Here is a 24,360-nt window from a genome sequence, read left to right as displayed (position 1 = left end):
CCGTCGAGGTCGGCTGCTTTGTCATAAAAGGGAGTTTCGAAGGGCATGTCATGGGTGCGATCATACCAGCACTAATGCACCGGATCCCATCAGAACTCCGCAGTTAAGCGTGCTTGGGCGAGGGTAGTACTAGGATGGGTGACCCTATGGAAAGTCCTCGTGTTGCACCCCTTTTATTTTTTGCCCGCTTTTTTATTTTTTGATAATATTTATTTTTAATTTTTCGGCCTTTGGCTTTTCCTCTTTGGATAATTTTTTTTCCCCGAAAATAAACTGAGTCCGGAGACTGGCGGTGCCATGCAGCATAGCGGGACCAGCGCGTTGAATCCTACGCCAGAACGGCCCCGCCGGCGCGAATGTCTCGGGCCGTCGAGGTCTGCTGCTTTGTCATAAAAGGGAGTTTCGAAGGGCATGTAATGGGTACGATCATACCAGCACTAATGCACCAGATTCCATCAGAACTACGCAGTTAAGCATGCTTGGGCGAGAGTAGTACTAGGATGGGTGACCCTCTGGGAAGTCCTCGTGTTGCACCCCTTTAATTTTTTGGCCGCTTTTTTATTTTTTGATAATATTTATTTTTAATTTTTCGGCTTTTGGCTTTTCCACTCCGGATAATTTTTTTCCTCCCAAAATAAACTGAGTTCGGAGACAGGCGGTGCCATGCAGCATAGCGGGACCAGCGCGTTGAATTCTACGCCAGAACGGCCCCGGCGGCGCGAATGTCTCGGGCCGTCGAGGTCTGCTGCTTTGTCATAAAAGGAAGTTTCGAAGGGCTTGTCATGGGTGTGATCATACCAGCACTAATGCACCGGATCCCATCAGAACTCCGCAGTTAAGCGTGCTTGGGCGAGAGTAGTACAAGGATGGGTGACCCCCTGGGAAGTCCTCGTGTTGCCCCCCTTTTATTTTTTGCCCGCTTTTTTATTTTTTGATAATATTTATTTTTAATTTTTCGGCTTTTGGCTTTTCCTCTTCGGATAATTTTTTTTCCCCAAAAATAAACTGAGTCCGGAGACTGGCGGTGCCATGCAGCATAGCGGGACCAGCGCGTTGAATCCTACGCCAGAACGGCCCCGGCGGCGCGAATGTCTCGGGCCGTCGAAGTCGGCTGCTTTGTCATAAAAGGGAGTTTCGAAGGGCATGTCATGGGTGCGATCATACCAGCACTAATGCACCGGATCCCATCAGAACTCCGCAGTTAAGCGTGCTTGGGCGAGGGTAGTACTAGGATGGGTGACCCTATGGAAAGTCCTCGTGTTGCACCCCTTTTATTTTTTGCCCGCTTTTTTATTTTTTGATAATATTTATTTTTAATTTTTCGGCCTTTGGCTTTTCCTCTTCGGATAATTTTTTTTCCCCGAAAATAAACTGAGTCCGGAGACTGGCGGTGCCATGCAGCATAGCGGGACCAGCGCGTTGAATCCTACGCCAGAACGGCCCTGGCGGCGCGAATGTCTCGGGCCGTCGAGACCGGCTGCTTTGTCATAAAACGGAGTTTCGAAGGGCTTGTCATGGGTGCGATCATACCAGCACTAATGCACCGGATCCCATCAGAACTCTGCAGTTAAGCGTGCTTGGGCGAGAGTAGTACTAGGATGGGTGACCCCCCGAGAAGTCCTCGTGTTGCACCCCATTTATTTTTTGCCCGTTTTTTTATTTTTTGATAATATTTATTTTTAATTTTTCGGCTTTTGGCTTTTCCACTTCGGATAATTTTTTTCCCCCGAAAATAAACTGAGTCCGGAGACTGGCGGTGCCATGCAGCATAGCGGGACCAGCGCGTTGAATCCTACGCCAGAACGGCCCCGGCGGCGCGAATGTCTCGGGCCGTCGAGGTCGGCTGCTTTGTCATAAAAGGGAGTTTCGAAGGGCATGTCATGGGTGCGATCATACCAGCACTAATGCACCGGATCCCATCAAAACTCCGCAGTTAAGCGTGCTTGGGCGAGAGTAGCACTAGGATGGGTGACCACCTGGGAAGTCCTCGTGTTGCACCCCTTTTATTTTTTGCCCCTTTTTTTATTTTTTGATAATATTTATTTTTAATTTTTCGGCTTTTGGCTTTTCCACTTCGGATAATTTTTTTCCCCCGAAAATAAACTGAGTCCGGAGACTGGCGGTGCCATGCAGCATAGCGGGACCAGCGCGTTGAATCCTACGCCAGAACGGCCCCGGCGGCGCGAACGTCTCGGGCCGTCGAGGTCGGCTGCTTTGTCATAAAAAGGAGTTTCGAAGGGCATGTCATGGGCGCGATCATACCAGCACTAATGCACCGGATCCCATCAAAACTCCGCAGTTAAGCGTGCTTGGGCGAGAGTAGCACTAGGATGGGTGACCACCTGGGAAGTCCTCGTGTTGCACCCCTTTTATTTTTTGCCCCTTTTTTTATTTTTTGATAATATTTATTTTTAATTTTTCGGCTTTTGGCTTTTTCGCTTCGGATAATTTTTTTCCTCCGAAAATAAACTGAGTCCGGAGACTGGCGGTGCCATGCAGCATAGCGGGACCAGCGCGTTGAATCCTACGCCAGAACGGCCCCGGCGGTGCGAATGTCTCGGGTCGTCGAGACCTGCTGCTTTGTCATAAAAGGGAGTTTCGAAGGGCTTGTCATGGGTGCGATCATACCAGCACTAATGCACCGGATCCCATCTGAACTCCGCAGTTAAGCGTGCTTGGGCGAGAGTAGTACTAGGATGGGTGACCCCCTGGGAAGTCCTCGTGTTGCACCCCTTTTATTTTTTGCCCGCTTTTTTATTTTTTGTTAATATTTATTTTTAATTTTTCGGCTTTTGGCTTTTCCTCTTCGGATAATTTTTTTTCCCCGAAAATAAACTGAGTCCGGAGACTGGCGGTGCCATGCAGCATAGCGGGACCAGCGCGTTGAATCCTACGCCAGAACGGCCCCGGCGGCGCGAATGTCTCGGGCCGTCGAGGTCGGCTGCTTTGTCATAAAAGGGAGTTTCGAAGGGCACGTCATGGGTGCGATCATACCAGCACTAATGCACCGGATCCCATCAGAACTCCGCAGTTAAGCGTGCTTGGGCGAGGGTAGTACTAGGATGGGTGACCCTATGGAAAGTCCTCGTGTTGCACCCCTTTTATTTTTTGCCCGCTTTTTTATTTTTTGATAATATTTATTTTTAATTTTTCGGCCTTTGGCTTTTCCTCTTCGGATAATTTTTTTTCCCCGAAAATAAACTGAGTCCGGAGACTGGCGGTGCCATGCAGCATAGCGGGACCAGCGCGTTGAATCCTACGCCAGAACGGCCCCGGCGGCGCGAATGTCTCGGGCCGTCGAGGTCGGCTGCTTTGTCATAAAAGGGAGTTTTGAAGGGCATGTCATGGGTGCGATCATACCAGCACTAATGCACCGGATCCCATCAGAACACCGCAGTTAAGCGTGCTTGGGCGAGGGTAGTACTAGGATGGGTGACCCTATGGAAAGTCCTCGTGTTGCACCCCTTTTATTTTTTGCCCGCTTTTTTATTTTTTGGTAATATTTATTTTTAATTTTTCGGCCTTTGGCTTTTCCTCTTCGGATAATTTTTTCTCCCCGAAAATAAACTGAGTCCGGAGACTGGCGGTGCCATGCAGCATAGCGGGACCAGCGCGTTGAATCCTACGCCAGAACGGCCCCGGCGGCGCGAATGTCTCGGGCCGTCGAGGTCGGCTGCTTTGTCATAAAAGGGAGTTTCGAAGGGCATGTCATGGGTGCGATCATACCAGCACTAATGCACCGGATCCCATCAAAACTCCGCAGTTAAGCGTGCTTGGGCGAGAGTAGCACTAGGATGGGTGACCACCTGGGAAGTCCTCGTGTTGCACCCCTTTTATTTTTTGCCCCTTTTTTTATTTTTTGATAATATTTATTTTTAATTTTTCGGCTTTTGGCTTTTCCACTTCGGATAATTTTTTTCCCCCGAAAATAAACTGAGTCCGGAGACTGGCGGTGCCATGCAGCATAGCGGGACCAGCGCGTTGAATCCTACGCCAGAACGGCCCCGGCGGCGCGAACGTCTCGGGCCGTCGAGGTCGGCTGCTTTGTCATAAAAAGGAGTTTCGAAGGGCATGTCATGGGCGCGATCATACCAGCACTAATGCACCGGATCCCATCAAAACTCCGCAGTTAAGCGTGCTTGGGCGAGAGTAGCACTAGGATGGGTGACCACCTGGGAAGTCCTCGTGTTGCACCCCTTTTATTTTTTGCCCCTTTTTTTATTTTTTGATAATATTTATTTTTAATTTTTCGGCTTTTGGCTTTTTCGCTTCGGATAATTTTTTTCCTCCGAAAATAAACTGAGTCCGGAGACTGGCGGTGCCATGCAGCATAGCGGGACCAGCGCGTTGAATCCTACGCCAGAACGGCCCCGGCGGTGCGAATGTCTCGGGTCGTCGAGACCTGCTGCTTTGTCATAAAAGGGAGTTTCGAAGGGCTTGTCATGGGTGCGATCATACCAGCACTAATGCACCGGATCCCATCTGAACTCCGCAGTTAAGCGTGCTTGGGCGAGAGTAGTACTAGGATGGGTGACCCCCTGGGAAGTCCTCGTGTTGCACCCCTTTTATTTTTTGCCCGCTTTTTTATTTTTTGTTAATATTTATTTTTAATTTTTCGGCTTTTGGCTTTTCCTCTTCGGATAATTTTTTTTCCCCGAAAATAAACTGAGTCCGGAGACTGGCGGTGCCATGCAGCATAGCGGGACCAGCGCGTTGAATCCTACGCCAGAACGGCCCCGGCGGCGCGAATGTCTCGGGCCGTCGAGGTCGGCTGCTTTGTCATAAAAGGGAGTTTCGAAGGGCACGTCATGGGTGCGATCATACCAGCACTAATGCACCGGATCCCATCAGAACTCCGCAGTTAAGCGTGCTTGGGCGAGGGTAGTACTAGGATGGGTGACCCTATGGAAAGTCCTCGTGTTGCACCCCTTTTATTTTTTGCCCGCTTTTTTATTTTTTGATAATATTTATTTTTAATTTTTCGGCCTTTGGCTTTTCCTCTTCGGATAATTTTTTTTCCCCGAAAATAAACTGAGTCCGGAGACTGGCGGTGCCATGCAGCATAGCGGGACCAGCGCGTTGAATCCTACGCCAGAACGGCCCCGGCGGCGCGAATGTCTCGGGCCGTCGAGGTCGGCTGCTTTGTCATAAAAGGGAGTTTTGAAGGGCATGTCATGGGTGCGATCATACCAGCACTAATGCACCGGATCCCATCAGAACTCCGCAGTTAAGCGTGCTTGGGCGAGGGTAGTACTAGGATGGGTGACCCTATGGAAAGTCCTCGTGTTGCACCCCTTTTATTTTTTGCCCGCTTTTTTATTTTTTGATAATATTTATTTTTAATTTTTCGGCCTTTGGCTTTTCCTCTTCGGATAATTTTTTTTCCCCGAAAATAAACTGAGTCCGGAGACTGGCGGTGCCATGCAGCATAGCGGGACCAGCGCGTTGAATCCTACGCCAGAACGGCCCCGCCGGCGCGAATGTCTCGGGCCGTCGAGGTCTGCTGCTTTGTCATAAAAGGGAGTTTCGAAGGGCATGTAATGGGCACGATCATACCAGCACTAATGCACCGGATTCCATCAGAACTCCGCAGTTAAGCATGCTTGGGCGAGAGTAGTACTAGGATGGGTGACCCTCTGGGAAGTCCTCGTGTTGCACCCCTTTAATTTTTTGCCCGCTTTTTTATTTTTTGATAATATTTATTTTTAATTTTTCGGCTTTTGGCTTTTCCACTCCGGATAATTTTTTTCCTCCCAAAATAAACTGAGTTCGGAGACAGGCGGTGCCATGCAGCATAGCGGGACCAGCGCGTTGAATTCTACGCCAGAACGGCCCCGGCGGCGCGAATGTCTCGGGCCGTCGAGGTCTGCTGCTTTGTCATAAAAGGGAGTTTCGAAGGGCTTGTCATGGGTGTGATCATACCAGCACTAATGCACCGGATCCCATCAGAACTCCGCAGTTAAGCGTGCTTGGGCGAGAGTAGTACAAGGATGGGTGACCCCCTGGGAAGTCCTCGTGTTGCCCCCCTTTTATTTTTTGCCCGCTTTTTTATTTTTTGATAATATTTATTTTCAATTATTCGGCTTTTGGCTTTTCCTCTTCGGATAATTTTTTCCCCCGAAAATAAACTGAGTCCGGAGACTGGCGGTGCCATGCAGCATAGCGGGACCAGCGCGTTGAATCCTACGCCAGAACGGCCCCGGCGGCGCGAATGTCTCGGGCCGTCGAGGTCGGCTGCTTTGTCATAAAAGGGAGTTTCGAAGGCCATGTCATGGGTGCGATCATACCAGCACTAATGCACCGGATCCCATCAGAACTCCGCAGTTAAGCGTGCTTAGGCGAGGGTAGTACTAGGATGGGTGACCCTATGGAAAGTCCTCGTGTTGCACCCCTTTTATTTTTTGCCCGCTTTTTTATTTTTTGGTAATATTTATTTTTAATTTTTCGGCCTTTGGCTTTTCCTCTTCGGATAATTTTTTCTCCCCGAAAATAAACTGAGTCCGGAGACTGGCGGTGCCATGCAGCATAGCGGGACCAGCGCGTTGAATCCTATGCCAGAACGGCCCCGGCGGCGCGAATGTCTCGGGCCGTCGAGGTCGGCTGCTTTGTCATAAAAGGGAGTTTCGAAGGGCATGTCATGGGTGCGATCATACCAGCACTAATGCACCGGATCCCATCAGAACTCCGCAGTTAAGCGTGCTTGGGCGAGGGTAGTACTAGGATGGGTGACCCTATGGAAAGTCCTCGTGTTGCACCCCTTTTATTTTTTGCCCGCTTTTTTATTTTTTGATAATATTTATTTTTAATTTTTCGGCCTTTGGCTTTTCCTCTTTGGATAATTTTTTTTCCCCGAAAATAAACTGAGTCCGGAGACTGGCGGTGCCATGCAGCATAGCGGGACCAGCGCGTTGAATCCTACGCCAGAACGGCCCCGCCGGCGCGAATGTCTCGGGCCGTCGAGGTCTGCTGCTTTGTCATAAAAGGGAGTTTCGAAGGGCATGTAATGGGTACGATCATACCAGCACTAATGCACCAGATTCCATCAGAACTCCGCAGTTAAGCATGCTTGGGCGAGAGTAGTACTAGGATGGGTGACCCTCTGGGAAGTCCTCGTGTTGCACCCCTTTAATTTTTTGCCCGCTTTTTTATTTTTTGATAATATTTATTTTTAATTTTTCGGCTTTTGGCTTTTCCACTCCGGATAATTTTTTTCCTCCCAAAATAAACTGAGTTCGGAGACAGGCGGTGCCATGCAGCATAGCGGGACCAGCGCGTTGAATTCTACGCCAGAACGGCCCCGGCGGCGCGAATGTCTCGGGCCGTCGAGGTCTGCTGCTTTGTCATAAAAGGAAGTTTCGAAGGGCTTGTCATGGGTGTGATCATACCAGCACTAATGCACCGGATCCCATCAGAACTCCGCAGTTAAGCGTGCTTGGGCGAGAGTAGTACAAGGATGGGTGACCCCCTGGGAAGTCCTCGTGTTGCCCCCCTTTTATTTTTTGCCCGCTTTTTTATTTTTTGATAATATTTATTTTTAATTTTTCGGCTTTTGGATTTTCCTCTTCGGATAATTTTTTTTCCCCAAAAATAAACTGAGTCCGGAGACTGGCGGTGCCATACAGCATAGCGGGACCAGCGCGTTGAATCCTACGCCAGAACGGCCCCGGCGGCGCGAATGTCTCGGGCCGTCGAAGTCGGCTGCTTTGTCATAAAAGGGAGTTTCGAAGGGCATGTCATGGGTGCGATCATACCAGCACTAATGCACCGGATCCCATCAGAACTCCGCAGTTAAGCGTGCTTGGGCGAGGGTAGTACTAGGATGGGTGACCCTATGGAAAGTCCTCGTGTTGCACCCCTTTTATTTTTTGCCCGCTTTTTTATTTTTTGATAATATTTATTTTTAATTTTTCGGCCTTTGGCTTTTCCTCTTCGGATAATTTTTTTTCCCCGAAAATAAACTGAGTCCGGAGACTGGCGGTGCCATGCAGCATAGCGGGACCAGCGCGTTGAATCCTACGCCAGAACGGCCCCGCCGGCGCGAATGTCTCGGGCCGTCGAGGTCTGCTGCTTTGTCATAAAAGGGAGTTTCGAAGGGCATGTAATGGGTACGATCATACCAGCACTAATGCACCAGATTCCATCAGAACTCCGCAGTTAAGCATGCTTGGGCGAGAGTAGTACTAGGATGGGTGACCCTCTGGGAAGTCCTCGTGTTGCACCCCTTTAATTTTTTGCCCGCTTTTTTATTTTTTGATAATATTTATTTTTAATTTTTCGGCTTTTGGCTTTTCCACTCCGGATAATTTTTTTCCTCCCAAAATAAACTGAGTTCGGAGACAGGCGGTGCCATGCAGCATAGCGGGACCAGCGCATTGAATTCTACGCCAGAACGGCCCCGGCGGCGCGAATGTCTCGGGCTGTCGAGGTCTGCTGCTTTGTCATAAAAGGGAGTTTCGAAGGGCTTGTCATGGGTGTGATCATACCAGCACTAATGCACCGGATCCCATCAGAACTCCGCAGTTAAGCGTGCTTGGGCGAGAGTAGTACAAGGATGGGTGACCCCCTGGGAAGTCCTCGTGTTGCCCCCCTTTTATTTTTTGCCCGCTTTTTTATTTTTTGATAATATTTATTTTTAATTTTTCGGCTTTTGGCTTTTCCTCTTCGGATAATTTTTTCCCCCGAAAATAAACTGAGTCCGGAGACTGGCGGTGCCATGCAGCATAGCGGGACCAGCGCGTTGAATCCTACGCCAGAACGGCCCCGGCGGCGCGAATGTCTCGGGCCGTCGAGGTCGGCTGCTTTGTCATAAAAGGGAGTTTCGAAGGGCATGTCATGGGTGCGATCATACCAGCACTAATGCACCGGATCCCATCAGAACTCCGCAGTTAAGCGTGCTTAGGCGAGGGTAGTACTAGGATGGGTGACCCTATGGAAAGTCCTCGTGTTGCACCGCTTTTATTTTTTGCCCGCTTTTTTATTTTTTGGTAATATTTATTTTTAATTTTTCGGCCTTTGGCTTTTTCTCTTCGGATAATTTTTTCTCCCCGAAAATAAACTGAGTCCGGAGACTGGCTGTGCCATGCAGCATAGCGGGACCAGCGCGTTGAATCGTACGCCAGAACGGCCCTGGCGGCGCGAATGTCTCGGGCCGTCGAGACCGGCTGCTTTGTCATAAAACGGAGTTTCGAAGGGCTTGTCATGGGTGCGATCATACCAGCACTAATGCACCGGATCCCATCAGAACTCCGCAGTTAAGCGTGCTTGGGCGAGGGTAGTACTAGGATGGGTGACCCTATGGAAAGTCCTCGTGTTGCACCCCTTTTATTTTTTGCCCGCTTTTTTATTTTTTGATAATATTTATTTTTAATTTTTCGGCCTTTGGCTTTTCCTCTTCGGATAATTTTTTTTCCCCGAAAATAAACTGAGTCCGGAGACTGGCGGTGCCATGCAGCATAGCGGGACCAGCGCGTTGAATCCTACGCCAGAACGGCCCCGCCGGCGCGAATGTCTCGGGCCGTCGAGGTCTGCTGCTTTGTCATAAAAGGGAGTTTCGAAGGGCATGTAATGGGTACGATCATACCAGCACTAATGCACCAGATTCCATCAGAACTCCGCAGTTAAGCATGCTTGGGCGAGAGTAGTACTAGGATGGGTGACCCTCTGGGAAGTCCTCGTGTTGCACCCCTTTAATTTTTTGCCCGCTTTTTTATTTTTTGATAATATTTATTTTTAATTTTTCGGCTTTTGGCTTTTCCACTCCGGATAATTTTTTTCCTCCCAAAATAAACTGAGTTCGGAGACAGGCGGTGCCATGCAGCATAGCGGGACCAGCGCGTTGAATTCTACGCCAGAACGGCCCCGGCGGCGCGAATGTCTCGGGCCGTCGAGGTCTGCTGCTTTGTCATAAAAGGAAGTTTCGAAGGGCTTGTCATGGGTGTGATCATACCAGCACTAATGCACCGGATCCCATCAGAACTCCGCAGTTAAGCGTGCTTGGGCGAGAGTAGTACAAGGATGGGTGACCCCCTGGGAAGTCCTCGTGTTGCCCCCCTTTTATTTTTTGCCCGCTTTTTTATTTTTTGATAATATTTATTTTTAATTTTTCGGCTTTTGGCTTTTCCTCTTCGGATAATTTTTTTTCCCCAAAAATAAACTGAGTCCGGAGACTGGCGGTGCCATGCAGCATAGCGGGACCAGCGCGTTGAATTCTACGCCAGAACGGCCCCGGCGGCGCGAATGTCTCGGGCCGTCGAGGTCGGCTGCTTTGTCATAAAAGGGAGTTTCGAAGGGCATGTCATGGGTGCGATCATACCAGCACTAATGCACCGTATCCCATCAGAACTCCGCAGTTAAGCGTGCTTGGGCGAGGGTAGTACTAGGATGGGTGACCCTATGGAAAGTCCTCGTGTTGCACCCCTTTTATTTTTTGCCCGCTTTTTTATTTTTTGATAATATTTATTTTTAATTTTTCGGCCTTTGGCTTTTCCTCTTCGGATAATTTTTTTTCCCCGAAAATAAACTGAGTCCGGAGACTGGCGGTGCCATGCAGCATAGCGGGACCAGCGCGTTGAATCCTACGCCAGAACGGCCCCGCCGGCGCGAATGTCTCGGGCCGTCGAGGTCTGCTGCTTTGTCATAAAAGGGAGTTTCGAAGGGCATGTAATGGGCACGATCATACCAGCACTAATGCACCGGATTCCATCAGAACTCCGCAGTTAAGCATGCTTGGGCGAGAGTAGTACTAGGATGGGTGACCCTCTGAGAAGTCCTCGTGTTGCACCCCTTTAATTTTTTGCCCGCTTTTTTATTTTTTGATAATATTTATTTTTAATTTTTCGGCTTTTGGCTTTTCCACTCCGGATAATTTTTTTCCTCCCAAAATAAACTGAGTTCGGAGACAGGCGGTGCCATGCAGCATAGCGGGACCAGCGCGTCGAATTCTACGCCAGAACGGCCCCGGCGGCGCGAATGTCTCGGGCCGTCGAGGTCTGCTGCTTTGTCATAAAAGGGAGTTTCGAAGGGCTTGTCATGGGTGTGATCATACCAGCACTAATGCACCGGATCCCATCAGAACTCCGCAGTTAAGCGTGCTTGGGTGAGAGTAGTACAAGGATGGGTGACCCCCTGGGAAGTCCTCGTGTTGCCCCCCTTTTATTTTTTGCCCGCTTTTTTATTTTTTGATAATATTTATTTTTAATTATTCGGCTTTTGGCTTTTCCTCTTCGGATAATTTTTTCCTCCGAAAATAAACTGAGTCCGGAGACTGGTGGTGCCATGCAGCATAGCGGGACCAGCGCGTTGAATCCTACGCCATAACGGCCCCGGCGGCGCGAATGTCTCGGGCCGTCGAGGTCGGCTGCTTTGTCATAAAAGGGAGTTTCGAAGGCCATGTCATGGGTGCGATCATACCAGCACTAATGCACCGGATCCCATCAGAACTCCGCAGTTAAGCGTGCTTGGGCGAGGGTAGTACTAGGATGGGTGACCCTATGGAAAGTCCTCGTGTTGCACCCCTTTTATTTTTTGCCCGCTTTTTTATTTTTTGGTAATATTTATTTTTAATTTTTCGGCCTTTGGCTTTTCCTCTTCGGATAATTTTTTCTCCCCGAAAATAAACTGAGTCCGGAGACTGGCTGTGCCATGCAGCATAGCGGGACCAGCGCGTTGAATCCTACGCCAGAACGGCCCTGGCGGCGCGAATGTCTCGGGCCGTCGAGACCGGCTGCTTCGTCATAAAACGGAGTTTCGAAGGGCTTGTCATGGGTGCGATCATACCAGCACTAATGCACCGGATCCCATCAGAACTCTGCAGTTAAGCGTGCTTGGGCGAGAGTAGTACTAGGATGGGTGACCCCCCGGGAAGTCCTCGTGTTGCACCCCATTTATTTTTTGCCCCTTTTTTTATTTTTTGATAATATTTATTTTTAATTTTTCGGCTTTTGGCTTTTCCACTTCGGATAATTTTTTTCCTCCGAAAATAAACTGAGTCCGGAGACTGGCGGTGCCATGCAGCATAGCGGGACCAGCGCGTTGAATCCTACGCCAGAACGGCCCCGGCGGCGCGAATGTCTCGGGCCGTCGAGGTCTGCTGCTTTGTCATATAAGAGAGTTTCGAAGGGAATGTCATGGGTGCGATCATACCAGCACTAATGCACCGGATCCCATCAGAACTCCGCAGTTAAGCGTGCTTGGGCGGGAGTAGTACTAGGATGGGTGCCCCCCTGGGAAGTCCTCGTGTTGCACCCTTTTTATTTTTTGCCCGCTTTTTTATTTTTTGATAATATTTATTTTTAATTTTTCGGCTTTTGGCTTTTCCGCTTCGGATAATTTTTTTCCCCGAAAATAAACTGAGTCCGGAGACTGGTGGTGCCATGCAGCATAGCGGGACCAGCGCGTTGAATCCTACGCCATAGCGGCCCCGGCGGCGCGAATGTCTCGGGCCGTCGAGGTCGGCTACTTTGTCATAAAAGGGAGTTTCGAAGGCCATGTCATGGGTGCGATCATACCAGCACTAATGCACCGGATCCCATCAGAACTCCGCAGTTAAGCGTGCTTGGGCGAGGGTAGTACTAGGATGGGTGACCCTATGGAAAGTCCTCGTGTTGCACCCCTTTTATTTTTTGCCCGCTTTTTTATTTTTTGGTAATATTTATTTTTAATTTTTCGGCCTTTGGCTTTTCCTCTTCGGATAATTTTTTCTCCCCGAAAATAAACTGAGTCCGGAGACTGGCTGTGCCATGCAGCATAGCGGGACCAGCGCGTTGAATCCTACGCCAGAACGGCCCTGGCGGCGCGAATGTCTCGGGCCGTCGAGACCGGCTGCTTCGTCATAAAACGGAGTTTCGAAGGGCTTGTCATGGGTGCGATCATACCAGCACTAATGCACCGGATCCCATCAGAACTCTGCAGTTAAGCGTGCTTGGGCGAGAGTAGTACTAGGATGGGTGACCCCCCGGGAAGTCCTCGTGTTGCACCCCATTTATTTTTTGCCCCTTTTTTTATTTTTTGATAATATTTATTTTTAATTTTTCGGCTTTTGGCTTTTCCACTTCGGATAATTTTTTTCCTCCGAAAATAAACTGAGTCCGGAGACTGGCGGTGCCATGCAGCATAGCGGGACCAGCGCGTTGAATCCTACGCCAGAACGGCCCCGGCGGCGCGAATGTCTCGGGCCGTCGAGGTCTGCTGCTTTGTCATATAAGAGAGTTTCGAAGGGAATGTCATGGGTGCGATCATACCAGCACTAATGCACCGGATCCCATCAGAACTCCGCAGTTAAGCGTGCTTGGGCGGGAGTAGTACTAGGATGGGTGCCCCCCTGGGAAGTCCTCGTGTTGCACCCTTTTTATTTTTTGCCCGCTTTTTTATTTTTTGATAATATTTATTTTTAATTTTTCGGCTTTTGGCTTTTCCTCTTCGGATAATTTTTTCCCCCGAAAATAAACTGAGTCGGGAGACTGGCGGTGCCATGCAGCATAGCGGGACCAGCGCGTTGAATCCTACGCCAGAACGGCCCTGGCGGCGCGAATGTCTCGGGCCGTCGAGACCGGCTGCTTTGTCATAAAAAGGAGTTTCGAAGGGCTTGTCATGGGTGCGATCATACCAGCACTAATGCACCAGATCCCATCAGAACTCCGCAGTTAAGCGTGCTTGGGCGAGAGTAGTACTAGGATGGGTGACCCCCCGGGAAGTCCTCGTGCTGCACCCCATTTATTTTTTGCCCGTTTTTTTATTTTTTGATAATATTTATTTTTAATTTTTTGGCTCTTGGCTTTTCCACTTCGGATAATTTTTTTCCCCCGAAAATAAACTGAGTCCGGAGACTGGCGGTGCCATGCAGCATAGCGGGACCAGCGCGTTCAATCCTACGCCAGAACGGCCCCGGCGGCGCGAATGTCTCGGGCCGTCGAGGTCTGCTGCTTTGTCATATAAGAGAGTTTCGAAGGGAATGTCATGGGTGCGATCATACCAGCACTAATGCACCGGATCTCATCAGAACTCCGCAGTTAAGCGTGCTTGGTCGGGAGTAGTACTAGGATGGGTGCCCCCCTGGGAAGTCCTCGTGTTGCACCCCTTTTATTTTTTGCCTGCTTTTTTATTTTTTGATAATATTTATTTTTAATTTTTCGGCTTTTGGCTTTTCCTCTTCAGATAATTTTTTCCCCCGAAAATAAACTGAGTCCGGAGACTGGCGGTGCCATGCAGCATAGCGGGACCAGCGCATTGAATCCTACGCCAGAACGGCCCTGGCGGCGCGAATGTCTCGGGCCGTCGAGACCGGCTGCTTTGTCATAAAAAGGAGTTTCGAAGGGCTTGTCATGGGTGCGATCATACCAGCACTAATGCACTGGATCCCATCAGAACTCCGCAGTTAAGCGTGCTTGGGCGAGAGTAGTACTAGGATGGGTGACCCCCCGGGAAGTCCTCGTGTTGCACCCCATTTATTTTTTGCCCGTTTTTTTATTTTTTGATAATATTTATTTTTAATTTTTCGGCTTTTGGCTTTTCCACTTCGGATAATTTTTTTCCCCCGAAAATAAACTGAGTCCGGAGACTGGCGGTGCCATGCAGCATAGCGGAACCAGCGCGTTGAATCCTACGCCAGAACGGCCCCGGCGGCGGAATGTCTCGGGCCGTCGAGGTCTGCTGCTTTGTCATATAAGAGAGTTTCGAAGGGAATGTCATAGGTGCGATCATACCAGCACTAATGCACCGGATCCCATCAGAACTCCGCAGTTAAGCGTGCTTGGGCGGGAGTAGTACTAGGATGGGTGCCCCCCTGGGAAGTCCTCGTGTTGCACCCCTTTTATTTTTTGCCCGCTTTTTTATTTTTTGATAATATTTATTTTTAATTTTTCGGCTTTTGGCTTTTCCTCTTCGGATAACTTTTTCCCCCGAAAATAAACTGAGTTCGGAGACTGGCGGTGCCGTGCAACATAGCGGGACCAGCGCGTTGAATTCTACGCCAGAACGGCCCCGGCGGCGCAAATGTCTCGGGCCGTCGAGACCGGCTGCTGTGTCATAAAAGGGAGTTTCGAAGGGCTTGTCATGGGCGATCAGACCAGCACTAATGCACCGGATCCCATCGGAACTCCGCAGTTAAGCGTGCTTGGGCGAGAGTAGCACTAGGATGGGTGACCACCTGGGAAGTCCTCGGGTTGCACCCCTTTTATTTTTTGCCTTTTTTTATTTTTTGATAATATTTATTTTTAATTTTTCGGCTTTTGGCTTTTCCGCTTCGGATAATTTTTTTCCTCGGAAAATAAACTGAGTCCAGAGACTGGCGGTGCCATGCAGCATAGCGGGACCAGCGCGTTGAATCCTACGCCAGAACGGCCCCGGCGGTGCGAATGTCTCGGGCCGTCGAGACCTGCTGCTTTGTCATAAAAGGGAGTTTCGAAGGGCTTGTCATAGGTGCGATCATACCAGCACTAATGCACCGGATCCCATCTGAACTGCGCAGTTAAGCGTGCTTGGGCGAGAGTAGTACTAGGATGGGTGACCCCCTAGGAAGTCCTCGTGTTGCACCCCATTTATTTTTTGCCCCTTTTTTTATTTTTTGATAATATTTATTTTTAATTTTTCGGCTTTTGGCTTTTCCACTTCGGATAATTTTTTTCCTCCGAAAATAAACTGAGTCCGGAGACTGGCGGTGCCATGCAGCATAGCGGGACCAGCGCGTTGAATCCTACGCCAGAACGGCCCCGGCGGCGCGAATGTCTCGGGCCGTCGAGGTCTGCTGCTTTGTCATATAAGAGAGTTTCGAAGGGAATGTCATGGGTGCGATCATACCAGCACTAATGCACCGGATCCCATCAGAACTCCGCAGTTAAGCGTGCTTGGGCGGGAGTAGTACTAGGATGGGTGCCCCCCTGGGAAGTCCTCGTGTTGCACCCTTTTTATTTTTTGCCCGCTTTTTTATTTTTTGATAATATTTATTTTTAATTTTTCGGCTTTTGGCTTTTCCTCTTCGGATAATTTTTTCCCCCGAAAATAAACTGAGTCGGGAGACTGGCGGTGCCATGCAGCATAGCGGGACCAGCGCGTTGAATCCTACGCCAGAACGGCCCTGGCGGCGCGAATGTCTCGGGCCGTCGAGACCGGCTGCTTTGTCATAAAAAGGAGTTTCGAAGGGCTTGTCATGGGTGCGATCATACCAGCACTAATGCACCAGATCCCATCAGAACTCCGCAGTTAAGCGTGCTTGGGCGAGAGTAGTACTAGGATGGGTGACCCCCCGGGAAGTCCTCGTGCTGCACCCCATTTATTTTTTGCCCGTTTTTTTATTTTTTGATAATATTTATTTTTAATTTTTTGGCTCTTGGCTTTTCCACTTCGGATAATTTTTTTCCCCCGAAAATAAACTGAGTCCGGAGACTGGCGGTGCCATGCAGCATAGCGGGACCAGCGCGTTCAATCCTACGCCAGAACGGCCCCGGCGGCGCGAATGTCTCGGGCCGTCGAGGTCTGCTGCTTTGTCATATAAGAGAGTTTCGAAGGGAATGTCATGGGTGCGATCATACCAGCACTAATGCACCGGATCTCATCAGAACTCCGCAGTTAAGCGTGCTTGGTCGGGAGTAGTACTAGGATGGGTGCCCCCCTGGGAAGTCCTCGTGTTGCACCCCTTTTATTTTTTGCCTGCTTTTTTATTTTTTGATAATATTTATTTTTAATTTTTCGGCTTTTGGCTTTTCCTCTTCAGATAATTTTTTCCCCCGAAAATAAACTGAGTCCGGAGACTGGCGGTGCCATGCAGCATAGCGGGACCAGCGCATTGAATCCTACGCCAGAACGGCCCTGGCGGCGCGAATGTCTCGGGCCGTCGAGACCGGCTGCTTTGTCATAAAAAGGAGTTTCGAAGGGCTTGTCATGGGTGCGATCATACCAGCACTAATGCACTGGATCCCATCAGAACTCCGCAGTTAAGCGTGCTTGGGCGAGAGTAGTACTAGGATGGGTGACCCCCCGGGAAGTCCTCGTGTTGCACCCCATTTATTTTTTGCCCGTTTTTTTATTTTTTGATAATATTTATTTTTAATTTTTCGGCTTTTGGCTTTTCCACTTCGGATAATTTTTTTCCCCCGAAAATAAACTGAGTCCGGAGACTGGCGGTGCCATGCAGCATAGCGGAACCAGCGCGTTGAATCCTACGCCAGAACGGCCCCGGCGGCGGAATGTCTCGGGCCGTCGAGGTCTGCTGCTTTGTCATATAAGAGAGTTTCGAAGGGAATGTCATAGGTGCGATCATACCAGCACTAATGCACCGGATCCCATCAGAACTCCGCAGTTAAGCGTGCTTGGGCGGGAGTAGTACTAGGATGGGTGCCCCCCTGGGAAGTCCTCGTGTTGCACCCCTTTTATTTTTTGCCCGCTTTTTTATTTTTTGATAATATTTATTTTTAATTTTTCGGCTTTTGGCTTTTCCTCTTCGGATAACTTTTTCCCCCGAAAATAAACTGAGTTCGGAGACTGGCGGTGCCGTGCAACATAGCGGGACCAGCGCGTTGAATTCTACGCCAGAACGGCCCCGGCGGCGCAAATGTCTCGGGCCGTCGAGACCGGCTGCTGTGTCATAAAAGGGAGTTTCGAAGGGCTTGTCATGGGCGATCAGACCAGCACTAATGCACCGGATCCCATCGGAACTCCGCAGTTAAGCGTGCTTGGGCGAGAGTAGCACTAGGATGGGTGACCACCTGGGAAGTCCTCGGGTTGCACCCCTTTTATTTTTTGCCTTTTTTTATTTTTTGATAATATTTATTTTTAATTTTTCGGCTTTTGGCTTTTCCGCTTCGGATAATTTTTTTCCTCGGAAAATAAACTGAGTCCAGAGACTGGCGGTGCCATGCAGCATAGCGGGACCAGCGCGTTGAATCCTACGCCAGAACGGCCCCGGCGGTGCGAATGTCTCGGGCCGTCGAGACCTGCTGCTTTGTCATAAAAGGGAGTTTCGAAGGGCTTGTCATAGGTGCGATCATACCAGCACTAATGCACCGGATCCCATCTGAACTGCGCAGTTAAGCGTGCTTGGGCGAGAGTAGTACTAGGATGGGTGACCCCCTAGGAAGTCCTCGTGTTGCACCCCATTTATTTTTTGCCCGTTTTTTTATTTTTTGATAATATTTATTTTTAATTTTTCGGCTTTTGGCTTTTCCACTTCGGATAATTTTTTTCCCCCGAAAATAAACTTAGTCCGGAGACTGGCTGTGCCATGCAGCATAGCGGGACCAGCGCGTTGAATCCTACGCCAGAACGGCCCCGGCGGCGCGAATGTCTCGGGCCGTCGAGGTCGGCTGCTTTGTCATAAAAGGGAGTTTCGAAGGGCATGTCATGGGTGCGATCATACCAGCACTAATGCATCGGATCCCATCAAAACTCCGCAGTTAAGCGTGCTTGGGCGACAGTAGCACTAGGATGGGTGACCACCTGGGAAGTCCTCGTGTTGCACCCCTTTTATTTTTTGCCCTTTTTTTATTTTTTGATAATGTTTATTTTTAATTTTTCGGCTTTTGGCTTTTCCGCTTCGGATAATTTTTTTCCTCCGAAAATAAACTGAGTCCGGAGACTGGCGGTGCCATGCAGCATAGCGGGACCAGCGCGTTGAATCCTACGCCAGAACGGCCCCGGCGGTGCGAATGTCTCGGGCCGTCGAGGTCTGCTGCTTTGTCATATAAGAGAGTTTCGAAGGGAATGTCATGGGTGCGATCATACCAGCACTAATGCACCGGATCCCATCCGAACTCCGCAGTTAAGCGTGCTTGGGCGGGAGTAGTACTAGGATGGGTGCCCCCCTGGGAAGTCCTCATGTTGCACCCCTTTTATTTTTTGCCCGCTTTTTTATTTTTTGATAATATTCATTTTTAATTTTTCGGCTTTTGGCTTTTCCTCTTCAGATAATTTTTTCCCCCGAAAATAAACTGAGTCCGGAGACTGGCGGTGCCATGCAGCATAGCGGGACCAGCGCGTTGAATCCTACGCCAGAACGGCCCTGGCAGCGCGAATGTCTCGGGCCGTCGAGACCGGCTGCTTTGTCATAAAAAGGAGTTTCGAAGGGCTTGTCATGGGTGCGATCATACCAGCACTAATGCACTGGATCGCATCAGAACACCGCAGTTAAGCGTGCTTGGGCGAGAGTAGTACTAGGATGGGTGACCCCCCGGGAAGTCCTCGTGTTGCACCCCATTTATTTTTTGCCCTTTTTTTATTTTTTGATAATATTTATTTTTAATTTTTCGGCTTTTGGCTTTTCCACTTCGGATAATTTTTTTTCTCCGAAAATAAACTGAGTCCGGAGACTGGCGGTGCCATGCAGCATAGCGGGACCAGCGCGTTGAATCCTACGCCAGAACGGCCCCGGCGGCGCGAATGTCTCGGGCCGTCGAGGTCTGCTGCTTTGTCATATAAGAGAGTTTCGAAGGGAATGTCATGGGTGCGATCATACCAGCACTAATGCACCGGATCCCATCAGAACTCCGCAGTTAAGCGTGCTTGGGCGGGAGTAGTACTAGGATGGGTGCCCCCCTGGGAAGTCCTTGTGTTGCACCCCTTTTATTTTTTGCCCGCTTTTTTATTTTTTGATAATATTTATTTTTAATTTTTCGGCTTTTGGCTTTTCCTCTTCAGATAATTTTTTCCCCCGAAAATAAACTGAGTCCGGAGACTGGCGGTGCCATGCAGCATAGCGGGACCAGCGCGTTGAATCCTACGCCAGAACGGCCCTGGCGGCGCGAATGTCTCGGGCCGTCGAGACCGGCTGCTTTGTCATAAAAAGGAGTTTCGAAGGGCTTGTCATGGGTGCGATCATACCAGCACTAATGCACTGGATCGCATCAGAACACCGCAGTTAAGCGTGCTTGGGCGAGAGTAGTACTAGGATGGGTGACCCCCCGGGAAGTCCTCGTGTTGCACCCCATTTATTTTTTGCCCTTTTTTTATTTTTTGATAATATTTATTTTTAATTTTTCGGCTTTTGGCTTTTCCACTTCGGATAAATTTTTTCCTCCGAAAATAAACTGAGTCCGGAGACTGGCGGTGCCATGCAGCATAGCGGGACCAGCGCGTTGAATCCTACGCCAGAACGGCCCCGACGGTGGGAATGTCTCGGGCCGTCGAGGTCGGCTGCTTTGTCATAAAAGGGAGTTTCGAAGGGCATGTCATGGGTGCGATCATACCAGCACTAATGCACCGGATCCCATCAGAACTCCGCAGTTAAGCGTGCTTAGGCGAGGGTAGTACCAGGATGGGTGACCCTATGGAAAGTCCTCGTGTTGCACCCCTTTTATTTTTTGCCCGCTTTTTTATTTTTTGGTAATATTTATTTTTAATTTTTCGGCCTTTGGCTTTTTCTCTTCGGATAATTTTTTCTCCCCGAAAATAAACTGAGTCCGGAGACTGGCTATGCCATGCAGCATAGCGGGACCAGCGCGTTGAATCCTACGCCAGAACGGCCCTGGCGGCGCGAATGTCTCGGGCCGTCGAGACCGGCTGCTTTGTCATAAAACGGAGTTTCGAAGGGCTTGTCATGGGTGCGATCATACCAGCACTAATGCACCGGATCCCATCAAAACTCCGCAGTTAAGCGTGCTTGGGCGAGAGTAGTACTTGGATGGGTGACCCCCCGGGAAGTCCTCGTGTTGCACCCCATTTATTTTTTGCCCGTTTTTTTATTTTTTGATAATATTTATTTTTAATTTTTCGGCTTTTGGCTTTTCCACTTCGGATAATTTTTTTCCCCCGAAAATAAACTGAGTCCGGAGACTGGCTGTGCCATGCAGCATAGCGGGACCAGCGCGTTGAATCCTACGCCAGAACGGCCCCGGCGGCGCGAATGTCTCGGGCCGTCGAGGTCTGCTGCTTTGTCATATAAGAGAGTTTCGAAGGGAATGTCATGGGTGCGATCATACCAGCACTATTGCACCGGATCCCATCAGAACTCCGCAGTTAAGCGTGCTTGGGCGGAAGTAGTACTAGGATGGGTGCCCCCCTGGGAAGTCCTCGTGTTGCACCCCTTTTATTTTTTGCCCGCTTTTTTATTTTTTGATAATATTTATTTTTAATTTTTCGGCTTTTGGCTTTTCCTCTTCGGATAATTTTTTCCCCCGAAAATAAACTGAGTCCGGAGACTGGCGGTGCCATGCAGCATAGCGGGACCAGCGCGTTAAATCCTACGCCAGAACGGCCCTGGCGGCGCGAATGTCTCGGGCCGTCGAGACCGGCTGCTTTGTCATAAAAAGGAGTTTCGAAGGGCTTGTCATGGGTGCGATCATACCAGCACTATTGCACCGGATCCCATCAGAACTCCGCAGTTAAGCGTGCTTGGGCGAGAGTAGTACTAGGATGGGTGACCCCCCGGGAAGTCCTCGTGTTGCACCCCATTTATTTTTTGCCCATTTTTTTATTTTTTGATAATATTTATTTTTAATTTTTCGGCTTTTGGCTTTTCCACTTCGGATAATTTTTTTTCCCCGAAAATAAACTGAGTTCGGAGACTGGCGGTGCCATGCAGCATAGCGGGACCAGCGCGTTGAATCCTACGCCAGAACGGCCCCGGCGGCGCGAATGTCTCGGGCCGTCGAGGTCTGCTGCTTTGTCATATAAGAGAGTTTCGAAGGGAATGTCATGGGTGCGATCATACCAGCACTAATGCACCGGATCCCATCCGAACTCCGCAGTTAAGCGTGTTTGGGCGGGAGTAGTACTAGGATGGGTGCCCCCCTGGGAAGTCCTCATGTTGCACCCCTTTTATTTTTTGCCCGCTTTTTTATTTTTTGATAATATTCATTTTTAATTTTTTGGCTTTTGGCTTTTCCTCTTCAGATAATTTTTTCCCCCGAAAATAAACTGAGTCCGGAGACTGGCGGTGCCATGCAGCATAGCGGGACCAGCGCGTTGAATCCTACGCCAGAACGGCCCTGGCGGCGCGAATGTCTCGGGCCGTCGAGACCGGCTGCTTTGTCATAAAAAGGAGTTTCGAAGGGCTTGTCATGGGTGCGATCATACCAGCACTAATGCACTGGATCGCATCAGAACACCGCAGTTAAGCGTGCTTGGGCGAGAGTAGTACTAGGATGGGTGACCCCCCGGGAAGTCCTCGTGTTGCACCCCATTTATTTTTTGCCCTTTTTTTATTTTTTGATAATATTTATTTTTAATTTTTCGGCTTTTGGCTTTTCCACTTCGGATAATTTTTTTCCTCCGAAAATAAACTGAGTCCGGAGACTGGCGGTGCCATGCAGCATAGCGGGACCAGCGCGTTGAATCCTACGCCAGAACGGCCCCGGCGGTGCGAATGTCTCGGGCCGTCGAGGTCGGCTGCTTTGTCATAAAAGGGAGTTTCGAAGGGCATGTCATGGGTGCGATCATACCAGCACTAATGCACCGAATCCCATCAGAACTCCGCAGTTAAGCGTGCTTAGGCGAGGGTAGTACTAGGATGGGTGACCCTATGGAAAGTCCTCGTGTTGCACCCCTTTTATTTTTTACCCGCTTTTTTATTTTTTGGTAATATTTATTTTTAATTTTTCGGCCTTTGGCTTTTCCTCTTCGGATAATTTTTTCTCCCCGAAAATAAACTGAGTCCGGAGACTGGCTATGCCATGCAGCATAGCAGGACCAGCGCGTTGAATCCTACGCCAGAACGGCCCTGGCGGCGCGAATGTCTCGGGCCGTCGAGACCGGCTGCTTTGTCATAAAACGGAGTTTCGAAGGGCTTGTCATGGGTGCGATCATACCAGCACTAATGCACCGGATCCCATCAGAACTCCGCAGTTAAGCGTGCTTGGGCAAGAGTAGTACTAGGATGGGTGACCCCCCGGGAAGTCCTCGTGTTGCACCCCATTTATTTTTTGCCCCTTTTTTTATTTTTTGATAATATTTATTTTTAATTTTTCGGCTTTTGGCTTTTCCACTTCGGATAATTTTTTTCCCCCGAAAATAAACTTAGTCCGGAGACTGGCTGTGCCATGCAGCATAGCGGGACCAGCGCGTTGAATCCTACGCCAGAACGGCCCCGGCGGCGCGAATGTCTCGGGCCGTCGAGGTCTGCTGCTTTGTCATATGAGAGAGTTTCGAAGGGAATGTCATGGGTGCGATCATACCAGCACTAATGCACCGGATCCCATCAGAACTCCGCAGTTAAGCGTGCTTGGGCGGAAGTAGTACTAGGATGGGTGCCCCCCTGGGAAGTCCTCGTGTTGCACCCCTTTTATTTTTTGCCCGCTTTTTTATTTTTTGATAATATTTATTTTTAATTTTTCGGCTTTTGGCTTTTCCTCTTCGGATAATTTTTTCCCCCGAAAATAAACTGAGTCCGGAGACTGGCGGTGCCATGCAGCATAGCGGGACCAGCGCGTTGAATCCTACGCCAGAACGGCCCTGGCGGCGCGAATGTCTCGGGCCGTCGAGACCGGCTGCTTTGTCATAAAAAGGAGTTTCGAAGGGCTTGTCATGGGTGCGATCATACCAGCACTATTGCACCGGATCCCATCAGAACTCCACAGTTAAGCGTGCTTGGGCGAGAGTAGTACTAGGATGGGTGACCCCCCGGGAAGTCCTCGTGTTGCACCCCATTTATTTTTTGCCCATTTTTTTATTTTTTGATAATATTTATTTTAAATTTTTCGGCTTTTGGCTTTTCCACTTCGGATAATTTTTTTCCCCCAAAAATAAACTGAGTTCGGAGACTGGCGGTGCCATGCAGCATAGCGGGACCAGCGCGTTGAATCCTACGCCAGAACGGCCCCGGCGGCGCGAATGTCTCGGGCCGTCGAGGTCTGCTGCTTTGTCATATAAGAGAGTTTCGAAGGGAATGTCATGGGTGCGATCATACCAGCACTAATGCACCGGATCCCATCCGAACTCCGCAGTTAAGCGTGCTTGGGCGGGAGTAGTACTAGGATGGGTGCCCCCCTGGGAAGTCCTCATGTTGCACCCCTTTTATTTTTTGCCCGCTTTTTTATTTTTTGATAATATTCATTTTTAATTTTTCGGCTTTTGGCTTTTCCTCTTCTGATAATTTTTTCCCCCGAAAATAAACTGAGTCCGGAGACTGGCGGTGCCATGCAGCATAGCGGGACCAGCGCGTTGAATCCTACGCCAGAACGGCCCTGGCAGCGCGAATGTCTCGGGCCGTCGAGACCGGCTGCTTTGTCATAAAAAGGAGTTTCGAAGGGCTTGTCATGGGTGCGATCATACCAGCACTAATGCACTGGATCGCATCAGAACACCGCAGTTAAGCGTGCTTGGGCGAGAGTAGTACTAGGATGGGTGACCCCCCGGGAAGTCCTCGTGTTGCACCCCATTTATTTTTTGCCCTTTTTTTATTTTTTGATAATATTTATTTTTAATTTTTCGGCTTTTGGC

The 24,360-nt window shown here is 49.5% G+C and overlaps 50 non-coding genes and 17 pseudogenes across 50 annotated transcripts; all 67 read left to right on the top strand.

The window, feature by feature from the left end:
* The first annotated feature begins 52 nt into the window (after positions 1-52).
* On the top strand, positions 53-171 carry LOC149754848 (5S ribosomal RNA). Its single transcript, XR_016402380.1, has one exon. It is a non-coding gene; the product is annotated as a 5S ribosomal RNA (ribosomal RNA).
* Positions 172-418: 247 nt separating this feature from the next.
* LOC149754847 (5S ribosomal RNA) lies at positions 419-537 on the top strand (annotated as a pseudogene).
* Positions 538-784: 247 nt separating this feature from the next.
* On the top strand, positions 785-903 carry LOC149754846 (5S ribosomal RNA). The gene has a single exon (XR_016406747.1). It is a non-coding gene; the product is annotated as a 5S ribosomal RNA (ribosomal RNA).
* Positions 904-1,150: 247 nt separating this feature from the next.
* LOC149754845 (5S ribosomal RNA) lies at positions 1,151-1,269 on the top strand. The gene has a single exon (XR_016402379.1). It is a non-coding gene; the product is annotated as a 5S ribosomal RNA (ribosomal RNA).
* Positions 1,270-1,516: 247 nt separating this feature from the next.
* LOC149754844 (5S ribosomal RNA) lies at positions 1,517-1,635 on the top strand. Its single transcript, XR_016403651.1, has one exon. It is a non-coding gene; the product is annotated as a 5S ribosomal RNA (ribosomal RNA).
* Positions 1,636-1,882: 247 nt separating this feature from the next.
* Positions 1,883-2,001, top strand: LOC149754843 (5S ribosomal RNA). The gene has a single exon (XR_016408037.1). It is a non-coding gene; the product is annotated as a 5S ribosomal RNA (ribosomal RNA).
* A 247-nt stretch (positions 2,002-2,248) lies between these two features.
* On the top strand, positions 2,249-2,367 carry LOC149754842 (5S ribosomal RNA; annotated as a pseudogene).
* A 247-nt stretch (positions 2,368-2,614) lies between these two features.
* Positions 2,615-2,733, top strand: LOC149754841 (5S ribosomal RNA). Its single transcript, XR_016408297.1, has one exon. It is a non-coding gene; the product is annotated as a 5S ribosomal RNA (ribosomal RNA).
* A 247-nt stretch (positions 2,734-2,980) lies between these two features.
* LOC149754840 (5S ribosomal RNA) lies at positions 2,981-3,099 on the top strand. Its single transcript, XR_016402378.1, has one exon. It is a non-coding gene; the product is annotated as a 5S ribosomal RNA (ribosomal RNA).
* A 247-nt stretch (positions 3,100-3,346) lies between these two features.
* On the top strand, positions 3,347-3,465 carry LOC149754839 (5S ribosomal RNA). Its single transcript, XR_016406944.1, has one exon. It is a non-coding gene; the product is annotated as a 5S ribosomal RNA (ribosomal RNA).
* A 247-nt stretch (positions 3,466-3,712) lies between these two features.
* LOC149754838 (5S ribosomal RNA) lies at positions 3,713-3,831 on the top strand. The gene has a single exon (XR_016408036.1). It is a non-coding gene; the product is annotated as a 5S ribosomal RNA (ribosomal RNA).
* A 247-nt stretch (positions 3,832-4,078) lies between these two features.
* Positions 4,079-4,197, top strand: LOC149754837 (5S ribosomal RNA; annotated as a pseudogene).
* Positions 4,198-4,444: 247 nt separating this feature from the next.
* On the top strand, positions 4,445-4,563 carry LOC149754836 (5S ribosomal RNA). Its single transcript, XR_016408197.1, has one exon. It is a non-coding gene; the product is annotated as a 5S ribosomal RNA (ribosomal RNA).
* Positions 4,564-4,810: 247 nt separating this feature from the next.
* On the top strand, positions 4,811-4,929 carry LOC149754835 (5S ribosomal RNA). The gene has a single exon (XR_016402377.1). It is a non-coding gene; the product is annotated as a 5S ribosomal RNA (ribosomal RNA).
* A 247-nt stretch (positions 4,930-5,176) lies between these two features.
* On the top strand, positions 5,177-5,295 carry LOC149754834 (5S ribosomal RNA). The gene has a single exon (XR_016402376.1). It is a non-coding gene; the product is annotated as a 5S ribosomal RNA (ribosomal RNA).
* A 247-nt stretch (positions 5,296-5,542) lies between these two features.
* Positions 5,543-5,661, top strand: LOC149754833 (5S ribosomal RNA; annotated as a pseudogene).
* A 247-nt stretch (positions 5,662-5,908) lies between these two features.
* LOC149754832 (5S ribosomal RNA) lies at positions 5,909-6,027 on the top strand. Its single transcript, XR_016406746.1, has one exon. It is a non-coding gene; the product is annotated as a 5S ribosomal RNA (ribosomal RNA).
* Positions 6,028-6,273: 246 nt separating this feature from the next.
* On the top strand, positions 6,274-6,392 carry LOC149754831 (5S ribosomal RNA). Its single transcript, XR_016406134.1, has one exon. It is a non-coding gene; the product is annotated as a 5S ribosomal RNA (ribosomal RNA).
* Positions 6,393-6,639: 247 nt separating this feature from the next.
* Positions 6,640-6,758, top strand: LOC149754830 (5S ribosomal RNA). The gene has a single exon (XR_016402374.1). It is a non-coding gene; the product is annotated as a 5S ribosomal RNA (ribosomal RNA).
* Positions 6,759-7,005: 247 nt separating this feature from the next.
* LOC149754829 (5S ribosomal RNA) lies at positions 7,006-7,124 on the top strand (annotated as a pseudogene).
* Positions 7,125-7,371: 247 nt separating this feature from the next.
* On the top strand, positions 7,372-7,490 carry LOC149754828 (5S ribosomal RNA). The gene has a single exon (XR_016406745.1). It is a non-coding gene; the product is annotated as a 5S ribosomal RNA (ribosomal RNA).
* Positions 7,491-7,737: 247 nt separating this feature from the next.
* On the top strand, positions 7,738-7,856 carry LOC149754827 (5S ribosomal RNA). The gene has a single exon (XR_016402373.1). It is a non-coding gene; the product is annotated as a 5S ribosomal RNA (ribosomal RNA).
* A 247-nt stretch (positions 7,857-8,103) lies between these two features.
* LOC149754826 (5S ribosomal RNA) lies at positions 8,104-8,222 on the top strand (annotated as a pseudogene).
* A 247-nt stretch (positions 8,223-8,469) lies between these two features.
* LOC149754825 (5S ribosomal RNA) lies at positions 8,470-8,588 on the top strand. Its single transcript, XR_016406744.1, has one exon. It is a non-coding gene; the product is annotated as a 5S ribosomal RNA (ribosomal RNA).
* Positions 8,589-8,834: 246 nt separating this feature from the next.
* On the top strand, positions 8,835-8,953 carry LOC149754824 (5S ribosomal RNA). Its single transcript, XR_016408122.1, has one exon. It is a non-coding gene; the product is annotated as a 5S ribosomal RNA (ribosomal RNA).
* Positions 8,954-9,200: 247 nt separating this feature from the next.
* On the top strand, positions 9,201-9,319 carry LOC149754823 (5S ribosomal RNA). Its single transcript, XR_016402372.1, has one exon. It is a non-coding gene; the product is annotated as a 5S ribosomal RNA (ribosomal RNA).
* A 247-nt stretch (positions 9,320-9,566) lies between these two features.
* LOC149754822 (5S ribosomal RNA) lies at positions 9,567-9,685 on the top strand (annotated as a pseudogene).
* Positions 9,686-9,932: 247 nt separating this feature from the next.
* On the top strand, positions 9,933-10,051 carry LOC149754821 (5S ribosomal RNA). The gene has a single exon (XR_016406743.1). It is a non-coding gene; the product is annotated as a 5S ribosomal RNA (ribosomal RNA).
* A 247-nt stretch (positions 10,052-10,298) lies between these two features.
* LOC149754820 (5S ribosomal RNA) lies at positions 10,299-10,417 on the top strand. The gene has a single exon (XR_016407760.1). It is a non-coding gene; the product is annotated as a 5S ribosomal RNA (ribosomal RNA).
* A 247-nt stretch (positions 10,418-10,664) lies between these two features.
* LOC149754819 (5S ribosomal RNA) lies at positions 10,665-10,783 on the top strand (annotated as a pseudogene).
* A 247-nt stretch (positions 10,784-11,030) lies between these two features.
* LOC149754818 (5S ribosomal RNA) lies at positions 11,031-11,149 on the top strand. The gene has a single exon (XR_016408268.1). It is a non-coding gene; the product is annotated as a 5S ribosomal RNA (ribosomal RNA).
* Positions 11,150-11,395: 246 nt separating this feature from the next.
* Positions 11,396-11,514, top strand: LOC149754817 (5S ribosomal RNA). Its single transcript, XR_016402371.1, has one exon. It is a non-coding gene; the product is annotated as a 5S ribosomal RNA (ribosomal RNA).
* A 247-nt stretch (positions 11,515-11,761) lies between these two features.
* Positions 11,762-11,880, top strand: LOC149754816 (5S ribosomal RNA). Its single transcript, XR_016403200.1, has one exon. It is a non-coding gene; the product is annotated as a 5S ribosomal RNA (ribosomal RNA).
* Positions 11,881-12,127: 247 nt separating this feature from the next.
* Positions 12,128-12,246, top strand: LOC149754815 (5S ribosomal RNA). The gene has a single exon (XR_016401136.1). It is a non-coding gene; the product is annotated as a 5S ribosomal RNA (ribosomal RNA).
* Positions 12,247-12,492: 246 nt separating this feature from the next.
* On the top strand, positions 12,493-12,611 carry LOC149754814 (5S ribosomal RNA). Its single transcript, XR_016402370.1, has one exon. It is a non-coding gene; the product is annotated as a 5S ribosomal RNA (ribosomal RNA).
* A 247-nt stretch (positions 12,612-12,858) lies between these two features.
* On the top strand, positions 12,859-12,977 carry LOC149754813 (5S ribosomal RNA). Its single transcript, XR_016403199.1, has one exon. It is a non-coding gene; the product is annotated as a 5S ribosomal RNA (ribosomal RNA).
* Positions 12,978-13,224: 247 nt separating this feature from the next.
* On the top strand, positions 13,225-13,343 carry LOC149754812 (5S ribosomal RNA). Its single transcript, XR_016401135.1, has one exon. It is a non-coding gene; the product is annotated as a 5S ribosomal RNA (ribosomal RNA).
* Positions 13,344-13,589: 246 nt separating this feature from the next.
* LOC149754811 (5S ribosomal RNA) lies at positions 13,590-13,708 on the top strand. Its single transcript, XR_016406917.1, has one exon. It is a non-coding gene; the product is annotated as a 5S ribosomal RNA (ribosomal RNA).
* Positions 13,709-13,955: 247 nt separating this feature from the next.
* On the top strand, positions 13,956-14,074 carry LOC149754810 (5S ribosomal RNA). The gene has a single exon (XR_016406193.1). It is a non-coding gene; the product is annotated as a 5S ribosomal RNA (ribosomal RNA).
* A 246-nt stretch (positions 14,075-14,320) lies between these two features.
* Positions 14,321-14,439, top strand: LOC149754809 (5S ribosomal RNA). The gene has a single exon (XR_016403324.1). It is a non-coding gene; the product is annotated as a 5S ribosomal RNA (ribosomal RNA).
* A 246-nt stretch (positions 14,440-14,685) lies between these two features.
* LOC149754808 (5S ribosomal RNA) lies at positions 14,686-14,804 on the top strand. Its single transcript, XR_016404190.1, has one exon. It is a non-coding gene; the product is annotated as a 5S ribosomal RNA (ribosomal RNA).
* A 244-nt stretch (positions 14,805-15,048) lies between these two features.
* LOC149754807 (5S ribosomal RNA) lies at positions 15,049-15,167 on the top strand (annotated as a pseudogene).
* Positions 15,168-15,412: 245 nt separating this feature from the next.
* Positions 15,413-15,531, top strand: LOC149754806 (5S ribosomal RNA; annotated as a pseudogene).
* A 247-nt stretch (positions 15,532-15,778) lies between these two features.
* On the top strand, positions 15,779-15,897 carry LOC149754805 (5S ribosomal RNA). Its single transcript, XR_016401134.1, has one exon. It is a non-coding gene; the product is annotated as a 5S ribosomal RNA (ribosomal RNA).
* A 246-nt stretch (positions 15,898-16,143) lies between these two features.
* LOC149754804 (5S ribosomal RNA) lies at positions 16,144-16,262 on the top strand. Its single transcript, XR_016406916.1, has one exon. It is a non-coding gene; the product is annotated as a 5S ribosomal RNA (ribosomal RNA).
* Positions 16,263-16,509: 247 nt separating this feature from the next.
* LOC149754803 (5S ribosomal RNA) lies at positions 16,510-16,628 on the top strand. The gene has a single exon (XR_016406192.1). It is a non-coding gene; the product is annotated as a 5S ribosomal RNA (ribosomal RNA).
* Positions 16,629-16,874: 246 nt separating this feature from the next.
* On the top strand, positions 16,875-16,993 carry LOC149754802 (5S ribosomal RNA). The gene has a single exon (XR_016403323.1). It is a non-coding gene; the product is annotated as a 5S ribosomal RNA (ribosomal RNA).
* A 246-nt stretch (positions 16,994-17,239) lies between these two features.
* On the top strand, positions 17,240-17,358 carry LOC149754801 (5S ribosomal RNA). The gene has a single exon (XR_016404189.1). It is a non-coding gene; the product is annotated as a 5S ribosomal RNA (ribosomal RNA).
* A 244-nt stretch (positions 17,359-17,602) lies between these two features.
* Positions 17,603-17,721, top strand: LOC149754800 (5S ribosomal RNA; annotated as a pseudogene).
* A 245-nt stretch (positions 17,722-17,966) lies between these two features.
* On the top strand, positions 17,967-18,085 carry LOC149754799 (5S ribosomal RNA; annotated as a pseudogene).
* Positions 18,086-18,332: 247 nt separating this feature from the next.
* Positions 18,333-18,451, top strand: LOC149754798 (5S ribosomal RNA; annotated as a pseudogene).
* Positions 18,452-18,697: 246 nt separating this feature from the next.
* LOC149754797 (5S ribosomal RNA) lies at positions 18,698-18,816 on the top strand. Its single transcript, XR_016404512.1, has one exon. It is a non-coding gene; the product is annotated as a 5S ribosomal RNA (ribosomal RNA).
* A 246-nt stretch (positions 18,817-19,062) lies between these two features.
* On the top strand, positions 19,063-19,181 carry LOC149754796 (5S ribosomal RNA; annotated as a pseudogene).
* Positions 19,182-19,427: 246 nt separating this feature from the next.
* LOC149754795 (5S ribosomal RNA) lies at positions 19,428-19,546 on the top strand. Its single transcript, XR_016403020.1, has one exon. It is a non-coding gene; the product is annotated as a 5S ribosomal RNA (ribosomal RNA).
* Positions 19,547-19,792: 246 nt separating this feature from the next.
* LOC149754794 (5S ribosomal RNA) lies at positions 19,793-19,911 on the top strand (annotated as a pseudogene).
* Positions 19,912-20,157: 246 nt separating this feature from the next.
* On the top strand, positions 20,158-20,276 carry LOC149754793 (5S ribosomal RNA). Its single transcript, XR_016406436.1, has one exon. It is a non-coding gene; the product is annotated as a 5S ribosomal RNA (ribosomal RNA).
* Positions 20,277-20,523: 247 nt separating this feature from the next.
* Positions 20,524-20,642, top strand: LOC149754792 (5S ribosomal RNA). The gene has a single exon (XR_016405788.1). It is a non-coding gene; the product is annotated as a 5S ribosomal RNA (ribosomal RNA).
* A 247-nt stretch (positions 20,643-20,889) lies between these two features.
* On the top strand, positions 20,890-21,008 carry LOC149754791 (5S ribosomal RNA). Its single transcript, XR_016406206.1, has one exon. It is a non-coding gene; the product is annotated as a 5S ribosomal RNA (ribosomal RNA).
* Positions 21,009-21,254: 246 nt separating this feature from the next.
* On the top strand, positions 21,255-21,373 carry LOC149754790 (5S ribosomal RNA). Its single transcript, XR_016401420.1, has one exon. It is a non-coding gene; the product is annotated as a 5S ribosomal RNA (ribosomal RNA).
* Positions 21,374-21,620: 247 nt separating this feature from the next.
* On the top strand, positions 21,621-21,739 carry LOC149754789 (5S ribosomal RNA). The gene has a single exon (XR_016406227.1). It is a non-coding gene; the product is annotated as a 5S ribosomal RNA (ribosomal RNA).
* Positions 21,740-21,985: 246 nt separating this feature from the next.
* LOC149754788 (5S ribosomal RNA) lies at positions 21,986-22,104 on the top strand (annotated as a pseudogene).
* A 246-nt stretch (positions 22,105-22,350) lies between these two features.
* Positions 22,351-22,469, top strand: LOC149754787 (5S ribosomal RNA). The gene has a single exon (XR_016409053.1). It is a non-coding gene; the product is annotated as a 5S ribosomal RNA (ribosomal RNA).
* Positions 22,470-22,716: 247 nt separating this feature from the next.
* LOC149754786 (5S ribosomal RNA) lies at positions 22,717-22,835 on the top strand. Its single transcript, XR_016404380.1, has one exon. It is a non-coding gene; the product is annotated as a 5S ribosomal RNA (ribosomal RNA).
* Positions 22,836-23,082: 247 nt separating this feature from the next.
* On the top strand, positions 23,083-23,201 carry LOC149754785 (5S ribosomal RNA). The gene has a single exon (XR_016405192.1). It is a non-coding gene; the product is annotated as a 5S ribosomal RNA (ribosomal RNA).
* A 246-nt stretch (positions 23,202-23,447) lies between these two features.
* On the top strand, positions 23,448-23,566 carry LOC149754784 (5S ribosomal RNA). Its single transcript, XR_016405334.1, has one exon. It is a non-coding gene; the product is annotated as a 5S ribosomal RNA (ribosomal RNA).
* A 247-nt stretch (positions 23,567-23,813) lies between these two features.
* Positions 23,814-23,932, top strand: LOC149754783 (5S ribosomal RNA). The gene has a single exon (XR_016404511.1). It is a non-coding gene; the product is annotated as a 5S ribosomal RNA (ribosomal RNA).
* Positions 23,933-24,178: 246 nt separating this feature from the next.
* LOC149754782 (5S ribosomal RNA) lies at positions 24,179-24,297 on the top strand (annotated as a pseudogene).
* Positions 24,298-24,360: the final 63 nt, after the last annotated feature.

The sequence above is a fragment of the Phoenix dactylifera genome, chromosome 4, assembly GCF_051530095.1.
Source record: "Phoenix dactylifera cultivar Ajwa chromosome 4, Ajwa_hap1_PhDact_Kaust_v1.1, whole genome shotgun sequence".
Classification (NCBI taxonomy): Eukaryota; Viridiplantae; Streptophyta; class Magnoliopsida; order Arecales; family Arecaceae; genus Phoenix; species Phoenix dactylifera.
This window is presented reverse-complemented; position numbering and strand designations above follow the sequence as displayed.